We start from the raw sequence: 20,327 nt of genomic DNA on the forward strand, positions 1-20,327 counted from the left end.
AGAAGAGGCTCCATTCTCAATATACTACTATTTCATAGAATCAGAATCTGAAAGTGGGCTCTTAACCTACTGATTGATACCCGGTTTTGTATTGTCACTACCTTCATCCATATTACTTAAGTAATATACATCTTATCTCCTCTTTCCTTTTCTGGCACTGTTCTTTCTGATTGCTTGCTTGTTTTTATTTTGTTTTTAATTTTCCTAGTTTCCTGCAGTAATTTTCTATTTAGTAACGCATATTACTTTCTAGAAGTGTGCATCTCAACACAGAATATACAAGGGTTCAGATACACTTTTTAGAGGATCTGTACTTACTTTATCCCCCAAAGCTTATAAGCTTGTAAGCCTACTTAGGTCTGCCTTTGTAGTTCACCATCTAAATCTGTTTCTATATATCTTGATTGTTTAGGTAGAGGCGTTATTCTAAAATAATGAACACCACACACTGAAAGAAACAAATGGATGAGTTTCACAATAGATAAATTCAATTATGTTAGCAATTTAAATCACTTTATAAAACTTGGAGTTTTGAACTAATGAGGAATATAGGTTTTTGAAAAAGAGAAACAAACTTCTATCCTGATCATTAAGTCTTTCATTTAGTGCACCTGAAGCTGGTGGCATGCACTTTGTTATTGTTATTTGGCAAATTCCTCAATTTTATAATATATATAACCCAAATCTCTCATTCCTATTTTTTTCCAGAATGAACCCAGCGTTTTCAATAGAATCCCATTAATCACCTGTACAATAAACTTAATTCTATATTTATATTAGTTTTCAGTTGCTGCTGTAACAAATCACCACAAATGTAGTGGCTTAACACAGATTTATTATCTTTCAGTTTTATAGTTCAAAAGTCCAACACAGGTCTCACTGGACTAAAATCAAGGTGTCACAGGGCTGCCTTCCTTTCTGGAGCGTCTAGGAGAAAACTCATTTCCTTGCTATTCAGGTGTTGGCAGAATTCAGCCTCTTGAATTTGTGGGACTGAGATCTCATTTTCTTGCTGGATGTCAGATGAGGGCTATTCCCAGTTTCTAGAAACCGCCCACATTCCTTGGCTCATGGCCACCTTCCTTCATTTTCAAAGCCAGCAACAGTAGGTTGAGTTGCTCTTAGGGTTTGAAAATCTCCTCCTTCTTCAGTTTCATTTCTCTCTTAAAGTTCTCTGCTTTTACGGACTCATGTGATTAAATTGGGCCCATTGGGATAATCCAGGATAATCTCAACATCTCAAGGTTCATACTCTCTCTCTTTTTTTTTTTTTTTTTTTTTTGCGGTTCGCGGGCCTCTCACCGTTGTGGCCTCTCCCGTTGCGGAGCACAGGCTCCGGACGCGCAGGCGCAGTGGCCATGGCTCACAGGCCTAGCCGCTTCGCGGCATGTGGGATCTTCCCGGACCGGGGCATGAACCCGTGTCCCCTGCATCGGCAGGCGGACTCTCAACCACTGCGCCACCAGGGAAGCCCCTCAAGGTTCATACTCTTAATCACATCCGCAAGATCCCTTTTGTCATGTAAAGTAGCATATTCCCAGGTTGATGGAGGAGGGGGAGTTAGGGCATGAACATCTCGGGGGAGGGGGAAAATTATTCTGCCTATTACACCATTTCTAATATTTATATATTTCTAAATAGAAAAGAAAGTATAATTTGGCTTTCAGCAGTAACAGTTTAGACAAACTCTTTCTCATTTCTCTTTTTCCCCCCTCATCTCCTTTAATATGATTTCGATCCTTTGAAATTTAGTTTAGAATTTGAAAAGAGATTAATCTATGTGACAGGTACTAAATCTCAATATAACTTATTTTATCTAAGTCACAATATTTCCAATTCTCTATTTATTTAACTGTGATACTCAGGAGACAGGAGAGAAAGGCTTTAATATTGGCAGTGACAGTGATGGTGATTATGATGCTGAACCTTTGAAGGTCTCAGTTTCCTTTTCATACTTACGAAAGCTCTCTTGTAGTCTTTTGAAAATTATCTTAATTGCTAAGATGTATGAGAATTTCACTTTGAGTTCAGGTTATTCTACCCATTTTTTAACCTTATTCTTATTCTCTAACTGAATCTTGTAATTTATATGGAAAAGAATATATATTTGTGAATTGACAGCATGGTTATAAACGTGAAGCCTTTTCTGAATTGCTTTGTCAGTGTCAGAAACAAGAATATCTAGGATCTTTTTCTCATACTTTCCTTACCCTTTTAAAAGATTATTGGAAAAGTTAACTGTGCCTCATATTTTACATATGGGAATGCCACTTTAATATGAAAGCAAGCTGATACTGATATTTACATATGAGAGCTGTCCGTAGTAACTGACTTCTGATGTTATTTCTTCTTAGGGAAGTTTAGATAAATTCTATTGTACTACTAAATAAAAGTATCAGCGCCACAAAGCTCTGTTTTTTGAAAGATATCTAAAAGATCTAAAGGCATGAAATGAATATTGTTGGGGTTGGGGTGGACTTGGAATGTATTTATTTTTCTCCAACTTTTTATTTTGAAAAAATCAAACCTCACCATAGTTGGAAGAATAGTACAGCAAACTCTGTATGACCTTCACCTATATTCACTGATAGTTAATATTTTGATGCATTTGTGCACATGCTCTTTTTTTTCTCTCTAACGTGTGTGTGTATGTATATCTGTATCTAGATATAGGTACAGATTTTTTTCTTTCTGAATCATTCAGAGTTGTTTGCAGATGTTTCACTTTCAAATAGTTCAGTATGTATCTCACTCAGGAAGTTTAACATTGATGCAATACTATTATATATTATATAGTTCATATTTTAATTTCCCCAGTTTTCAGATTCTGAAGTAGCAAATAATTTTAAAAGGGCATTTATTACTTTGCAAATTGGAAAATCACTTTGAAAAATCTGTAGTTTTAAAGATTTATCGTGTGGGAACCATGGCAAATTCTAAAAGAATGTGCTGGAGTACAGTTCTAAGCCAGAGAGAATTCAAGATATGAATTTTCAATAGAGTTTTGGGCATCAAAACTATCCATAAATGATGTGAGATCCTAAACTCTGTACTTTTGATGTTTTCTTATAATTTACATATTTTATTGAGAAGATAAAAACCGGAGGTCTCTGAAGTCTTGAGATGTGGAGTAGGTTTCTTGTCAAGTTATCTTCTAACTCTAAAGTTCTATGTCTTTCAATAATTTAATAGATATTAACTGTCTATTAAACATGTAACATTGTGCTGGGTACTCTAGGAAATGTAAAGGTAACCCTTGATCTCTAAGAATTCAAGGAAAGTAAGAAGTTACACACAAAGAAGTGAATGAAAGTAAACTGTATATGAAGAACAGTAAGATATATATATATTAACAAAATGCAATGAAAATTCAGAAACAGAAGAAACTGAGCTGGATGGTAGGAAGAGAACAGATAGGTTTCACTGAGTTGTAAATATTTGTTAACAGAAATTCACGGTTTCTACAATAATTTCCTGTTTGTATAAAAATTTTAACTGGAACTAACAGCATTAATAAGCATAAGACTGTGTAACTCAGTTAGATTAACTGAACAAAAATAGGGGGAAACTCATGTGTATGCAAATAAAAGTGACCATCACAGTTTTTAATGAAAAGAATACATTATAATAAGTTTAAGTATGGAAAAATAGAAATTAAAAAGAAAACTATCATCTATAGCCACCTCATTCAAAGATAATCCTACTGACATTTCACTCTATTTTCCTTTCATAATTTTTTCTGTGTTGTCTATTTATATTTGATCTTGCCACATATAAATTGTAGTATTCTGCTTCAAATTATATAACAATCCTTTTTTAATGACTACATAATACTACATTGAGTGGTTGTGGCATATATTTACTAAAGCATTCCCTTATTGTGGAACAAAAGAATTCATTCTATGTAAGAGTAAACAACTGCAGAAATAGTAAAGTTATGATAAATAGAGAACAAACGTTGCCTTGAAAGGATCTACCTTAATTTTTTATCCTGATAATTCATCACACCAAATGTTTTACTTGTTATTTCTCTTGCTAATTTGTGGCTATTTTAACTGACCTCTATTAAATGATTTAAGCTTTTCATTAGATCTTGTCTAGAAAAGTCAATGCTTCATAGACTATTGGGAAGGATTATTTTGTATATAATTTCAAATATTTATAAATTATTTATTAAAATGGCAAAAGGCATAAGGAGCAAATGAAAAAGAAAAGTTGTTGGTATACTGGCAAAATTAGAAGAATTTTATTACAACTAGTAAAAATCTAGAAAAATTAAAACTTTGTTTTGTATTTAATTGGTAGCTCATACATATGGTGCTAAACAGAAGAAAGTCTCTTACCCTCATCACTTCTCAGTTCCCTTTTTAGTAAGTGGTTATTATTACTGGATTCTTGTGTTCTTGTCTCTTGCCTCTTTAAAGTCTTTTCTCCACAGAGACTTTGCAACTATTTCTTTTCAAAACATTAACTGATTGTCTCGTGTCCCTGCTTAGAACTCTCCAATGGCTTCTCATAACACTTTGGATAAAATATAGAGTTCTTACCATGGCTTACAAATCCCTACATGGTCTGCCCTGGTTACTTCTCTGACCATAGCTGCTACCACTTTCTCCATGCTTTCTGAGTTTCAGCCTTAACTTCCTTGAATATACAAAGAACACTCTAGCCTGAGGTCCTCTCCTGTTATTTTCCCTCTGCCAGAAACACCCTCCATATATGCACATGATTGTCCATATATAAACTCTTCCCTTGAGAGATTGGTTAAAGATGGCAGAGTAGAAGGACGTGCTCTCACTCCCTCTTGTGAGAGCACCAGAATCACAACTAACCGTTGAATAGTCATCAACAGGAAGACACTGAGACTCACCAAAAAAGATACCCCACATCCAAAGACAAAGGAGAAGCCACAATGAGATGGTAGGAGGGGCGTAATCACAATAAAATCAAATCCTGTAATTGCTGGGTGGGTGACTCACAAACTGGAGAACACTTATACCACAGAAGTCCACCCACTGGAGTGAAGGTTCTGAGACCCACATCAGGCTTCCCAACCTGGGGGTTGACAATGGGAGGAGGAATTCCTAGAGAATCAGACTTTGAAGGCTAGTGGGATTTGATTGCAGGACTTTGACAATACTGGGGGAAACAGAGACTCCACTCTTGGAGGGCACACATGAAGTAGTGTGCACATCAGTACACAGGGGAAGGAGCAGTGACCCCAGGGGAGACTGAACCAGACCTACCTGCTAGTGTTGGAGGGGCTCCAGCAGAGGTGGGGGGTGGCTGTGTCTGACCGTGAGGACAAGGACACTGGCAGCAGAAGTTCTGGGAAGCACTCCTTGGCGTGAGCCCTCCCAGAGTCTGCCATCAGCCCCACCAAAGAGCCAAGGTAGGCTCCAGTGTTGGGTCGCCCCAGGCCAAACAACCAACAGGGAGGGAACCCAGCCCCACCCATCAGCAGACAAGTGGATTAAAGTTTTACTGAGCTCTGCCCACCAGAGCAACAGCCAGCTCTACCCACCGCCAGTCCCTCCCATGAGAAAACTTGCACAAGCCTCTTAGCTATCCTCATCCACCCGAGGGCACACAGCAGAATCGAGAAGAACTACAATCCTGCAGCTTGTGGAACAAAAACCACATTCACAGAAAGACAAGATGAAATGGCAGAGGTCTATGTACCAGATAAAGGAACAAGATAAAATGCCAGAAAACAACTAAATGAAGTGGAGAGAGACAGCCTTCCAGAAAAAGAATTCAGAATAATGATAGTGAAGATGATCCAGGACCTCGGAAAAAGCATGGAGGCAAAGATCGAGAAGATGCAAGAAATGTTTAATAAAGACCTAGAAGAATTAAAGAACAAACAGAGATGAACAGAACAATAACTGAAATGAAAAATGCACTGGAAGGAATCAACAGCAGAATAACTGAGGCAGAAGAACGGATAAGTGACCTGGAAGACAGAATGATGGAATTCACTGCTGCAGAACAGAATAAAGAAAAAAGAATGAAAAGAAATGAAGACAGCCTAAGAGACCTCTGGGACAACATTAAACACAACAACATTCACATTATAGGGGTCTAGAAGGAGAAGAGAGAGAGAAAGGACCCGATAAAATATGTGAAGACATTATAGTCAAAAACTTCCCTAACGTGGGAGGGGAAATAGCCACCCAAGTCCAGGAAGCGCAGTGAGTTCCATAAAGGATAAACCCAAGGAGAAACTCACCGAGACACATAGTAATCAAATTGGCAAAAATAAAGACAAAGAAAAATTATTGAAAGCAGCAAGGGAAAAACAACAAATAACATACAAGGGAACTCCCATAAGGTTAACAGCTAATTTCTCAGCAGAAACTCTACAAGCCAGAAGGGAGTGGCATGACATACTTAAAGTGATGAAAGGGAAGAACATACAACCAAGATTACTCTACCTGACAAGGATCTCATTCAGATTCGATGGAGAAATCAGAAGCTTTACAGACAAGCAAAAGCTAAGAGAATTCAGCACTGCCAAACTAGCTCTACAACAAATGCTAAAAGAACTTCTCTAACTGGGAAACATAAGAGAAGAAAAGGACCTACAAAAACAAACCAAAACAGTTAAGAAAATGGTACTAGGAACATACATATCGATAATTGCCTTAAACGTGAATGGGTTAAATGCTCCAACCAAAAGACAGAGGCTCGCTGAATGGCTACAAAAACAAGACCCATATATATGGTGTCTACAAGAGACCCACTTCAGACCTAGGGACAGATACAGACTGAAAGTGAGGGGGTGGAAAAAGATATTCCATGCAAATGGAAATCAAAAGAGAGCTGGAGTAGCAATACTCATATTAGATAAACTAGACTTTAAAATAAAGAATGTTACAAGAGAAAAGGAAGGACACTGCGTAAGGATCAAGGGATCAATCCAAGAATATATACCAATTATAAATATATATGCACTCAACATAGGAGCACCTCAATACATAAGGCACTGCTAACAGCTCTAAAAGAGGAAATCGACTGTAACACAATAATAGTGGGGGACTTTTACACCTCACACCAATGGACAGATCATCCAATCAGAAAATTAATAAGGAAACAACCTTTAAATGACACAATGGACCAGGTAGATTTAATTCATATTTATACGACATTCCATCCAGAAACAGCAGATTACACTCTCTTCTCAAGTGTACATGGAACATTCTCCAGGATAGATCACATCTTGGGTCACAAATCAATCCTCGGTAATTTTAAGAAAACTGAAATTATATCAAGCATCTTTTCCAACCACAATGCTATGAGCTTAGAAGTAAATTACAGGGGGAAAAAATGTAAAAAACACAAACACATGGAGGCTAAACAATATGTTACTAAATAACCAAGAGATCAATGAAGAAATCAAAGAGGAAATAAAAAAATACCTAGAGACGAATGACAATGAAAACACAACAATCCAAAACCTATGGGATACAGCAAAAGCAGTTCTAAGAGGGAAGTTTATAGCAATACAAGCCTACCTCAAGAAACAAGAAAAATGTCAGATAAAAAATCTAACCTTACACCTAAAGGAACTAGATAAAGAAGAACAAACAAAACCCAAAGTTACCAGAAGGAAAGAAATCATAAAGATCAGAGCAGAAATAAATGAAATAGAAACAAAGACCACTGTAGCAAAGTTCGATAAAACTAAAAGCTGGTTCTTTGAGAAGATAAACAAAATTGATAAACCATTAGCCAGACTCATCAAGAAAAAGGGGGAGAGGACTCAAATCAATAAAATTAGAAATGAAAAAGGAGAAGTTACAACAGACACTGCAGAAATACAAAGCATCCTAAGAGACTACTACAAGCAACTCTATGCCAATATAATGGACAACCTGGAAGAAATGGACAAATTCTTAGAAAGGTATAACCTTCCAAGACTGAACCAGGAAGAAATAGAAAATATGGACAGACCAATCACAAGTAATGAAATTGAAACTGTGAAGAATAATCTTCCAGCAAACAAAAGTCCAGACCAGATGGCTTCACAGGAGAATTCTATCAAACATTAAGAGAAGAGCAAATACCCATCCTTCTCAAACTCTTCCAAAAAATTGCAAAGGAAAAAACACTCTGAAACTCATTCTACAAGGCCACCATCACCCTGATACCAAAACCAGACAAAGATAGTACAAAAAAAGAAAATTACAGACCAGTATCACTGATGAATATAGATGCAAAAATCCTCAACAAAATACTAGCAAACAGATTCCAACAGCACATTAAAAGATTCATACACCATGATCAAGTGGGGTTTATCCCAGGGATGCAAGGATTCTTCAATATACGCAAATCAATCAGTGTGATGCACCATATTAACAAATTGAAGAATAAAAACCATATGATCATCTCAATAGATGAAGAAAAAGCTTCTGACAAAATTCAACACCCATTTATGATAAAAACTTTCCAGAATGTAGACATAGATGGAACCTACCTCAACATAATAAAGACCATATATGAAAACCCCACAGTAATTATCATTCTCAATGGCGAAGAACTGAAAGCATTTCCTCTAATGTCAGGAACAAAACAAGGATGTGCACTCTCACCACTCTTTTTCAACATAGTTTTAGAAGTTTTAGCCACGGCAATCAGAGAAGAAAAAGAAATAAAAGGAATCCAAATCAGAAAAGAAGAAGTAAAACTGTCACTGTTTGCAGATGACATGATACTACACATAGAGAATCCTAAAAATGCCACCAGAAAACTACTAGAGGTAATCAATGAATTTGGTAAAGTTGCAAGATACAAAATTAATGCACAGAAATCTCTTGCATTCCTATACACTAATGATGAAAAATCTGAAAGAGAAATTAAGGAAACACTCCCATTTACCATTGCAACAAAAAGAATAAAATACCTAGGAATAAACCTACCTAGGGAGACAAAAGACATGTATGCAGAAAACTATAAGACACTGATGAAAGAAATTAAAGATGATACCAACAGATGGAGAGATATACCATGTTTTTGGATTGGAAGAATCAATATTGTGAAAATGACTATACCTCCCAAAGCAATCTACAGATTCAATGCAATCCCTATCAAATTACCAATGGCATTTTTTACAGAACTAGAACAAAAAATCTTAAAATTTGTATGGAGACACAAAAGACAACAAATAGCCAAAGCTGTCTTGAGGGAAAAAAATGGAGCTGGAGGAATCAGACTCCCTGACTTCAGACTATACTACAAAGCTACAGTAATGAAGACAATATGGTACTGGCAGAAAAACAGAAATATAGATCAATGGAACAGGATAGAGAGCCCAGAGATAATCCCACACACCTATGGTAAACTAATCTGTGACAAAGGAGGCAAGGATATACATCGGAGAAAAGACAGTCTCTTTAGTAAGCCACAAGAACTGGATAGCTACATGTAAAGGAATGAAACTAGAACACTCCCTAACACCATACAAAAAAATAAACTCAAAATGGATTCGAGCCCTAAATGTAAGACTGGCCGCTATTAAACACTTAGAGGAAAACATAGGAAGAACACTCTTTGACATAAATCATAGAAAGATCTTTTTTGATTCACCTCCTAGAATAATGGAAATAAAAACAAAAATAAATGGGACCTAATGAAACTTAAAAGCTTTTGCACAGCAAAGGAAACCATAAACAAGACCAAAAAAAGCCCTCAGAATGGGAGAAAATGTTTGCAAACCAATCAGTGGACAAAGGATTAATCTCCAAAATATATAAACAGCTCATGCAGCTCAATATCAAAAAAGCAAATAACCCAATAAAGAAATGGGCAGAAGACCTAAATAGATATTTCTCCAAAGAAGATATACAGATGGCCAAGAGGCACGTGAAAAGCTGCTCAACATCACTAATTATTAGAGAAATGCAAATCAAAACTACAATGAGGTATCACCTCACACCAGTTAGAATGGGCATCATCAGAAAATCTACAAACAGCAAATGCTGGATAGGGTGTGGAGAAAAGGGAACCCTCTTGCACTGTTGGTGGGAATTGTAAATTGATACAGCCACTATGGAGAACAGTATGGAGGTTCCTTAAAAAAACTATAAATAGAATTACCGTGTGACCCAGCAATCTCACTACTGAGTACATACCCTGAGAAAACCATAATTCAAAAAGACCCATGCAGCCCAATATTCACTGCAGCACTGTTTACAATAGCCAGGTTATGGAAGCAACCTAACTGCCCGTTGACAGAGAAATGGATAAAGAAAATGTGGTACATATATGCAATGGAATATTACTCAGCCATAAAATGGAACCAAATTGTGTCATTTGTAGAGACGTGGATGGATACAGAGACTGTCAGAGTGAAGTAAATCAGAAAGAGAGAGAAATATCGTATATTAACGCATATATGTGGAACCTAGAAAAATGGTACAGATGAACCAGTTTGTAATCAAATTGACAAAGACAAAGTATTAAAAGCAACAAGGGAAAAATGACAAATAACATACAAGGGAACTCCCATAAGGTTAACAGCTGATTTCCCAGCAGAAACTCTACAAGCCAGAAGGGAGTGGCACGATATTTTTAAAGTGATGAAAGGGAAGAACCTACAACCAAGATTACTGTAACCAGCAAGGATCTAATTCAGACTTGACAAAGAAATCAAAAGCTTTCCAGACAAGCAAAAACTAAGAGAATTCAGCACCACCAAACCAGCTCTACAACCAATGCTAAAGGAACTTCTCCAAGTGGGAAACACAAGTGAAGAAAAGGACCTACAGAAAGAAACCAAAACAGTTAAGAAAATGGTAAAAGGAACATACATATCGATAATTACCTTAAATGTGAATGGATTAAATGCTCCAACCAAAAGACACAGCATCGCTGAATGGATATAAAAATAAGACCCATATATATTCTGTGTACAAGAGACCCACTTCAGACCTAGGGACAGATACAGACTGAAAGTGAGGGGATGGAAAAAGATATTCCATGCAAACAGAAATCATATGAAAGCTGGAGTAGCAATGCTCATCTCAGATAAAATAGACTTTAAAGTAAAGAATGTTATAGGAGACAAGGAAGGACGCTACACAAGGATCAAGGGATCAATCCAAGAAGAACATATAACAATTGTAAATATTTATGCACCTAAATAGGAGCACCTCAATACATAAGGCAAATGCTAACAGCTATAAAAGAGGAAATTGACAGTAACACAGTGATAGTGGGGACTTTAACACCTCACTTACACCAACAGACAGATCATCCAGACAGAAAATTAATAAGGAAACACAAGCTTTAAGTGACACAATAGACCAGTTAGATTTAATTGATATTTATAGGGCATTCTATCAGAAAACAGCAGATTACACTCTCTTCTCAGGTGCATATGGAACATTCTCCAGGATAGATCACATCTTGGGTCACAAATCAATCCTCGGTAAATTTAAGAAAATTGAAATCATATCAAGCATCTTTTCTGACCACAATGCTATGAGCTTAGAAATAAATTATAGGGGAAAAAAACATGAAAAACACAAACACATGGAGGCTAAACAATACATTACTAAATAACCAAGAGTTCACTGAAGAAATCAAAGAGGAAATCAAAAAATACCTAGAGATGAATGACAACGAAACCACAATGATTCAAAACTTATGTAATGCAGCAAAAGCAGTTCTAAGAGGGAAGTTTATAGCAATACAAGCCTACCTCAAGAAACAAGAAAAATCTCAAATAAACAATCTAACCTTACACCGAAGGGAGCTAGAGAAAGAAGAACAAACAAAACCCAAAGGTAGTAGAAGGAAAGAAATCCTAAATATCAGAGCAGAAATAAATGAAAGAGAAGCAACGAAAACAATAGCAAAGATCAGTAAATCTAAAAGCTGTTTTTTTGAGAAGATAAACAAAATTGATAAACCTTTAGCCAGACTGATCAAGAAAAAAAGGGAGAAGACTCAAATCAGTAGAATTAGAAATGAAAAAGGAGAAGTAACAACTGACACTGCAGAGATACAAAAGACCATGAGAGATTACTACAGGCAACTCTATGCCAATATAATGGACAACCTGGAAGAAATGGACAAATTCTTAGAAAGGTATAACCTTCCACGACTGAACCAGGAAGAAATAGAAAATATGAACAGACCAATCACAAGTAATGAAACTGAAACTGTGATTAAAAATCTTCCAACAAACAGAAGTCCAGGGCTAGATGGCTTCACAAGTGAATTCTTTCAAACATTTAGAGAAGAGCTAACACCCATCCTTCTCAAATTCTTCCAAAAAATTGCAGAGGAAGGAACACTCCCAAACTCATTCTACAAGGCCACCATCACCCTGATACCATATCCAGACAAGGATACTACAAAAAAAAGAAAATTACAGACCGATATCATTGATGAATATAGGTGAAAAAAAATAAAGTTTTGCTGGGTCTGCAATCATCTGAAGGCTTTATTGGGGTTGGGAGTTCTGCATTTAGGATGGCTCATTTCTCATGGCTGGAAAATTTATGCCAGCTGTTGGCAGGAGGCCTCAGTTCTTCACTAGATGGTTCTCTCTATAGGGCTGCTGAGTGTTCATCTGGCTTTCCCCAGAACAGGTGACACCAGAGAGAGAAAGGGGGAAATCACAAATTATGTTATGATTTAGCTTTAGAAATTATACTCTGTCATTTTCGTAATATTTCAATGGTCACACAGATCAACAAGGGAACACAAGCAACAAGGGAAAAATGACAAATAACATACAAGGGAACTCCCATAAGGTTAACAGCTGATTTCCCAGCAGAAACTCTACAAGCCAGAAGGGAGTGGCACGATATTTTTAAAGTGATGAAAGGGAAGAACCTACAACCAAGATTACTGTAACCAGCAAGGATCTAATTCAGACTTGACAAAGAAATCAAAAGCTTTCCAGACAAGCAAAAACTAAGAGAATTCAGCACCACCAAACCAGCTCTACAACCAATGCTAAAGGAACTTCTCCAAGTGGGAAACACAAGTGAAGAAAAGGACCTACAGAAAGAAACCAAAACAGTTAAGAAAATGGTAAAAGGAACATACATATCGATAATTACCTTAAATGTGAATGGATTAAATGCTCCAACCAAAAGACACAGCATCGCTGAATGGATATAAAAATAAGACCCATATATATTCTGTGTACAAGAGACCCACTTCAGACCTAGGGACAGATACAGACTGAAAGTGAGGGGATGGAAAAAGATATTCCATGCAAACAGAAATCATATGAAAGCTGGAGTAGCAATGCTCATCTCAGATAAAATAGACTTTAAAGTAAAGAATGTTATAGGAGACAAGGAAGGACGCTACACAAGGATCAAGGGATCAATCCAAGAAGAACATATAACAATTGTAAATATTTATGCACCTAAATAGGAGCACCTCAATACATAAGGCAAATGCTAACAGCTATAAAAGAGGAAATTGACAGTAACACAGTGATAGTGGGGACTTTAACACCTCACTTACACCAACAGACAGATCATCCAGACAGAAAATTAATAAGGAAACACAAGCTTTAAGTGACACAATAGACCAGTTAGATTTAATTGATATTTATAGGGCATTCTATCAGAAAACAGCAGATTACACTCTCTTCTCAGGTGCATATGGAACATTCTCCAGGATAGATCACATCTTGGGTCACAAATCAATCCTCGGTAAATTTAAGAAAATTGAAATCATATCAAGCATCTTTTCTGACCACAATGCTATGAGCTTAGAAATAAATTATAGGGGAAAAAAACATGAAAAACACAAACACATGGAGGCTAAACAATACATTACTAAATAACCAAGAGTTCACTGAAGAAATCAAAGAGGAAATCAAAAAATACCTAGAGATGAATGACAACGAAACCACAATGATTCAAAACTTATGTAATGCAGCAAAAGCAGTTCTAAGAGGGAAGTTTATAGCAATACAAGCCTACCTCAAGAAACAAGAAAAATCTCAAATAAACAATCTAACCTTACACCGAAGGGAGCTAGAGAAAGAAGAACAAACAAAACCCAAAGGTAGTAGAAGGAAAGAAATCCTAAATATCAGAGCAGAAATAAATGAAAGAGAAGCAACGAAAACAATAGCAAAGATCAGTAAATCTAAAAGCTGTTTTTTTGAGAAGATAAACAAAATTGATAAACCTTTAGCCAGACTGATCAAGAAAAAAAGGGAGAAGACTCAAATCAGTAGAATTAGAAATGAAAAAGGAGAAGTAACAACTGACACTGCAGAGATACAAAAGACCATGAGAGATTACTACAGGCAACTCTATGCCAATATAATGGACAACCTGGAAGAAATGGACAAATTCTTAGAAAGGTATAACCTTCCACGACTGAACCAGGAAGAAATAGAAAATATGAACAGACCAATCACAAGTAATGAAACTGAAACTGTGATTAAAAATCTTCCAACAAACAGAAGTCCAGGGCTAGATGGCTTCACAAGTGAATTCTTTCAAACATTTAGAGAAGAGCTAACACCCATCCTTCTCAAATTCTTCCAAAAAATTGCAGAGGAAGGAACACTCCCAAACTCATTCTACAAGGCCACCATCACCCTGATACCATATCCAGACAAGGATACTACAAAAAAAAGAAAATTACAGACCGATATCATTGATGAATATAGGTGAAAAAAAATAAAGTTTTGCTGGGTCTGCAATCATCTGAAGGCTTTATTGGGGTTGGGAGTTCTGCATTTAGGATGGCTCATTTCTCATGGCTGGAAAATTTATGCCAGCTGTTGGCAGGAGGCCTCAGTTCTTCACTAGATGGTTCTCTCTATAGGGCTGCTGAGTGTTCATCTGGCTTTCCCCAGAACAGGTGACACCAGAGAGAGAAAGGGGGAAATCACAAATTATGTTATGATTTAGCTTTAGAAATTATACTCTGTCATTTTCGTAATATTTCAATGGTCACACAGATCAGCCCTATTTAATGTAGGGTTGAGGAACACTTCACACATTGAATACTAAAAGGCAGTAATCATTGGGGGGCCATCTTGGTGGGATTTGTAATAAGTGTATTTAAGTTTTGCTATTATTATAGATGGCCAGAAAATATTTGATTGAATGCACAGGGGGCATAAATATTAATTTTATTGATGTTGTTGTTAATGTTTGCATGGTATGTCTTTCATCCTTTAATTTTTAGCTTCTCTATATCTTATTATTTAAGGTGGTCTTTTGTTAGCAGCATATATTTTTGTTTTTAATTCAGTGAGATTATCTGTGTTTTAATTGAATATTTAGTCCATTTACATTTAATATGATAACATATATTTCAGTTTAAATTTTTAAATTATTTTTTATTTGTTCTACTTGGTCTCGGCCATTTTCTTTCCTTTCTTGTCTCCTTTTGGATTATTTTTTTATTCCATTTTATCCTGTAAACCTGTTATATATTCTTTCACTATTTTAGTGACTTCCTAGAGGTTACAACATGCATTTTTGATTTATAAAAGTCTAATATCAGTGCCTGCTTTTACCATTTCCTGGACAATGCAAGCACCTTGGAATACTTTGACTGCATTTATCACTCTTCTGCCTTTGTGCTGTTCTTATAGTGAATTTAGATTCTCTGTATATTTGAAACTCCACAAGACATAATTTTTATTGTTTTATATAATTGTTGAGATTTGCCCATATTTTTATTCTTTCCATTGATCTACATTCTCATTGTATTTCCTTGCTTCTCTTTAGGCCTATTTTTCTTTTGCTAGAAGAACTCCCTTTAGTGCAATTCTGCTGATCATAAATTCCTTTGATTTTTATTTGTTCAGAAGTTCCTTTTTTTTTTTTTTTTTTTTTTTTGCATTACGCGGGCCTCTCCTGTTGCGGAGCACAGGCTCCGGATGCGCAGGCTCAGCGGCCATGGCTCACGGGCCCAGCCGCTCTGTGGCATGCAGGATCTTCCCGGACCGGGGCACGAACCCATGTCCCCTGCATCGGCAGGCAGACTCTCAACCACTGTGCCACCAGGGAAGCCCTCTCCTCCATTTTTGAAGAGTATTTTTACTGAGTATAGAATTTAGGTAGGGCATTATTTTATTTCGACTCTTTAAAGATTTTACTTGGTTGTTTTCTGACTTCCACTTTCTGATGAGAAGTAGAAATTGAGTTGCTCTTTTGAAGGTAATACTCTGCTGCTTTTAAGAGTTTCTCCAACTCTTTTTAGCAATTTAAACATGGTATGCCTAAAAGTATGGTTTTCTTTGTATTGTTAGTCGTTTTTGATGTCCATATTGCTTCTTGAATCCATAGCTTGATGTCTAGTTTGGGGAAATTCTCAGCTGTTGTGTATCTTCATATATTGCTTCTGTTACAGTCCCTCCTCTTCTCTGGGACTACAGTCTTATCTGTTAGAACTTTTTACCCTGTCTCACATGCTCATACACTCATTGCCATATTTTCTAACCTTTTTTTCACCCTGTGAATTTTTTTCTGATTTTGCTTCCAGTTCACTGATTTTTTTCTCCTGTTCTGTTGAACCTGCTTGTGAACCCAGTCATTAAGTTCTTAATTTTATTTACTGTCTTTCTCATTTCTAGAGTTTTCATTTGAGTATTCCTTCCAACTTTTTATTTTAAAATATTTTCAAAGTTTGAAAATTTAAATAAGAGAACAATCAATACTTGTATACTCTCTCTCTGAATTTATCAGTTGAGTACATTTTGCCACATTTGTTTTATCTCTGTATATAAATTTTTCCCCCCGACCATTTGAGACTAAATTGCAGGCAATGTGACTATTCTTCCCTAAATATTTTATGACTCTTTTTTCCTAAAAACTTTAGCAGATATTTCACAAGAACAAGGACTTTTACTACATAAATGTAATATAATTATCACACTCTAGAATTTAATACAGATATAACATTTATATAATACAGAGTCCATATTTAAATTTTTCCAAATGTCCCAATAAAATCCTTTATAGCTGGCCGACCCCTGATCAAGGATCACACATTGCATTTAGTTGTTATGTTTCTTTAGTCTCCTTTAAATTAGAATAGTTTCCTATCTTTTTGGGGGTGGGAGGTATGATAAAGTTGGTCTTCCTTGGAATTGACACCTTTAGGTTATAGGCTAGGTGTTTTGCAAAATATTCCTTGATTTGGATTCATCTGTTTCCTCATGATTAATTTTGTATTAAACATTTTTAGCAAGAATACATCAGCAAGTCAGGATGGTGATGTTAGGTTTGATCATTTGATTAAGGTGAAAATGCTCATAAAAAATTACATTCTCTAAATTAGTAATAGTTCCTACATGTTAAATGAGGTATCAAAGTATCTTTCTCTAAAATATAAAACCTGGCAAACACTCAAATCATTTTCTAGTACTAGAGTATTTCAAAGGGAAGGATTCGTTAAGTACTGTTCACATTTTGTGTCTGAGTCACTGATAACTCACTTAACATGTCCACAAGCAACTCAATTTTAGTTAGGGTCTTTTCTCCTTTGAATTTTGATTGCTCACCTAAGGCTCTTCAGTGAGAGCCAATGTGAGTACTTTTTATACTTCATACAAATTAAATGGTTTTGTTAATAATGGTTTAAACTAGCTAGATTTTGTTTACAGTAATTCCCATACATACGAACCTTCAAGTTGTGAACTTTTAAAGATGCAAACGTGTGTTCGCATGTCCAGTCACATAAGTTAGTTCACGTGTCTGGCGTACATTGTCACATGCGTGCATCCTCTACAAGTGGTTGTGCATTTGTATACTTTACTGTACAGTACTGTATAGAGTACAGTAGTACAGTATCTTTACTTCAAGCTAGGTCTGCAAGAGGACGACTTCACTGAACTCCTTGCTGTACAACACGAGGAGCTAATTAATGAAGCCCTGACGGAATTAGAGGCCCAGAGAAAGGACGAAGAGAGACAAGAGGAAGAAGTAACTAAAGAACTGAAGAGATTCACAACGCAGGAAATGGCAAGGGGATTTTCTTTATTTGAGGAGGCACTGTTAGTTGTTGAGGCACAGGACCCTAACGTAGAATGGTACACAAAGGTTGCAGCAGCCATTTAGAATGCAATCTGGTGCTACCATGTCATCTATGACGAGAAAAAAAGAGCTACCGCCCAGACATCACTGGATCGTTTTTTCAAGACTGTAGATAGAATTGAATCCAGCAAGGGCCCAGAACCTGTGCCATCAACGTCAGGTGTGAGTGAAATTGCAGTTTGCCCTCTGTCTCCTATTGCTGACGTTCCTTCAGCTCTCCCATCTCGCACCTCCTCTCCCTCCTCCATTCAGTAACTCTTTTTGTCTGTGCACTCAATGCCAGCCCCTGTATGCTAGCTGTTGTATTGTACTACTGTAGTTTTCAAGGTACTGTGCTGTAAGATTAAAAATGTTTTATTTTTTGTTTGTTTTTTATGTATTATTTGTGTGAAAAGTATTATAAACCTATTACAGTATAGTACTATATAGCTGATTGTGTTAGTTGGCTACCTAGGCTAACTTTGTTGGACTTACAGACAAATTGGACTTATGAATGTGCTCTTGAAACAGAACTCATTTGTATGTAAGGGACTTACTACTGGTTTTTGTTATTTTTAAGAATGACTGATTTTAGTCTCCTGTGCTAGCTTAAATATATCCTCAAAGTAAGGCCATACATTAAATACCAACAGAAACCATGACAAGACATTTATGTTGGAAAGAATCTTCATAGTTTTTTGTTAGTACTCTAATTATTCCATGTTTTCATAGGACTTAAGTCTTATAAAGTACCTCTTGGACTATATTATCTGTAGGCAGATGCTCCATTTACTTAAGGAGATGCAAAACAATTGGAGCCAGTGTAACTGCTAGTGATTAGAAACAATAATAAATGCACAGACTAAGAAAATCATAGAGGATCTAAATATTTTTAGAACCCATTTGCCAGGCTCTCATATAAATGTAACACTTAATAGAGCAAGCCCCACATACTGTTTTAGAATTCAAGATTTCAAGATATTTAGCTTGTAGGTTTACAAAGAATGTGATGTTTTGTTTTGGTTTAGTTTTTGAAGGTACTGTACCTTTCTTTTAATGCTAGCTTATAATGCATATTTGAACTTGTAATTCCTAAGTCTGTGAAAGTAAGATATACATATTAGGAATTAAATCTAGGGCTACAATTTGTGTTTGTATTAGGGATATAAAGACTATTATCTCTAGGAGCTTACAGACTAACATAAGAAACAGGTGTAAACAAATACTTATAATGAAGTATCTATAATAATGCATCATAGGAAATATAGAAATACAACAGAGAGCTCAGCTAACTCTGCCATATTAAAATGGAGCTGTATTATGACTACGTATTCAAAACAGCTGACACCATTAGACTGCTGTGATTATAGAAGTCTGTCTTTGGTGAATAGTTGTGCTATCCTATAACATGCCTAGGTTTTCTTGAATATGCTAGATAAACCCGACTCATGATTTTGAAGCTTTTAGTGGTTAAAATCTTTTTGTCAACTTTTAATTTTATTTGTTTACCTTTACCTGATACTTATTTTAGCCTCGTAGTCTGATAAAGAAATTTTGCTTTAATTTGCTACTTTTTTTTCCTGTTAATGCTTTTTGTGATTTTAAAGTATTTCACCTTTAATATTGAACAATAAACATATTTTCAGGTATATATTATACTTCGATTAGTACTTCAATTTAAAATTTGCAGAAATTTGTCTTTGCCAAGGGTAAGGTTTCTGGTCAATATAAACAGAGCTGTCTTGTGTCTTTGTTCCAGAAAGGTCTCATGTTTTTGAGTGTGAGGTTTGAATTAGGAATTGGTTGTGCCAGTTAACGGATGGATGGATAAATGCTTTTGACAGCTAACTGACTATGAGGTCCTACATGTGTTTGTTAAATGTGACTGTCTACTCTGAGTAAATTGTTAAATGTGACTGTCTACTCTGAGTAAATCAGTAAGCAGGTTACTCTCTAACCCCACGTAAGGATCTGCAAAATCTCTTAGAATTTCACAGGAGCCGATCCCTGCCTTGATAGAATAGGCATTGGTAATCAGTTTCTTGTGTATTTTTCTAGCCTATTGTTTGCTTTATCTGTTTATTATCTGTTCATTTCTTACTATTATCCTTACTGCATTTTATTAGAGATTCTTTTACCCTTTTTTTTTTGTTGTTGTTGTTGTGGTACTCTCACTGCTGTGGCCTCTCCCGCTCCAGAGCACAGGCTCTGGACGCGCAGGCCCAGCGGCCATGGCTCACGGGTCCAGCCGCTCCGCGGCTTGTGGGATCCTCCCAGACTGGGGCACGAACCCGCGTCCCCTGCATCGGC

General features: G+C 36.3%; 1 protein-coding gene and 1 long non-coding RNA gene across 5 annotated transcripts in view; one reads left to right on the top strand and one right to left on the bottom strand.

Annotated features, from left to right (window-relative positions):
- Positions 1-20,327, top strand: part of MAGI3 (membrane associated guanylate kinase, WW and PDZ domain containing 3) — a 273,809-nt gene that overhangs the window by 92,701 nt on the left and 160,781 nt on the right. The gene's annotated exons all lie outside the window — the stretch shown is intronic.
- Positions 1,980-18,138, bottom strand: LOC116749426. Its single transcript, XR_004348606.1, has 3 exons — positions 17,907-18,138; positions 4,861-4,865; positions 1,980-1,990 (listed from the first exon to the last, which is right to left on the bottom strand). It is a non-coding gene; the product is annotated as an uncharacterized LOC116749426 (long non-coding RNA).

This window comes from Phocoena sinus, chromosome 1, assembly GCF_008692025.1.
Source record: "Phocoena sinus isolate mPhoSin1 chromosome 1, mPhoSin1.pri, whole genome shotgun sequence".
NCBI lineage: Eukaryota > Metazoa > Chordata > Mammalia > Artiodactyla > Phocoenidae > Phocoena > Phocoena sinus.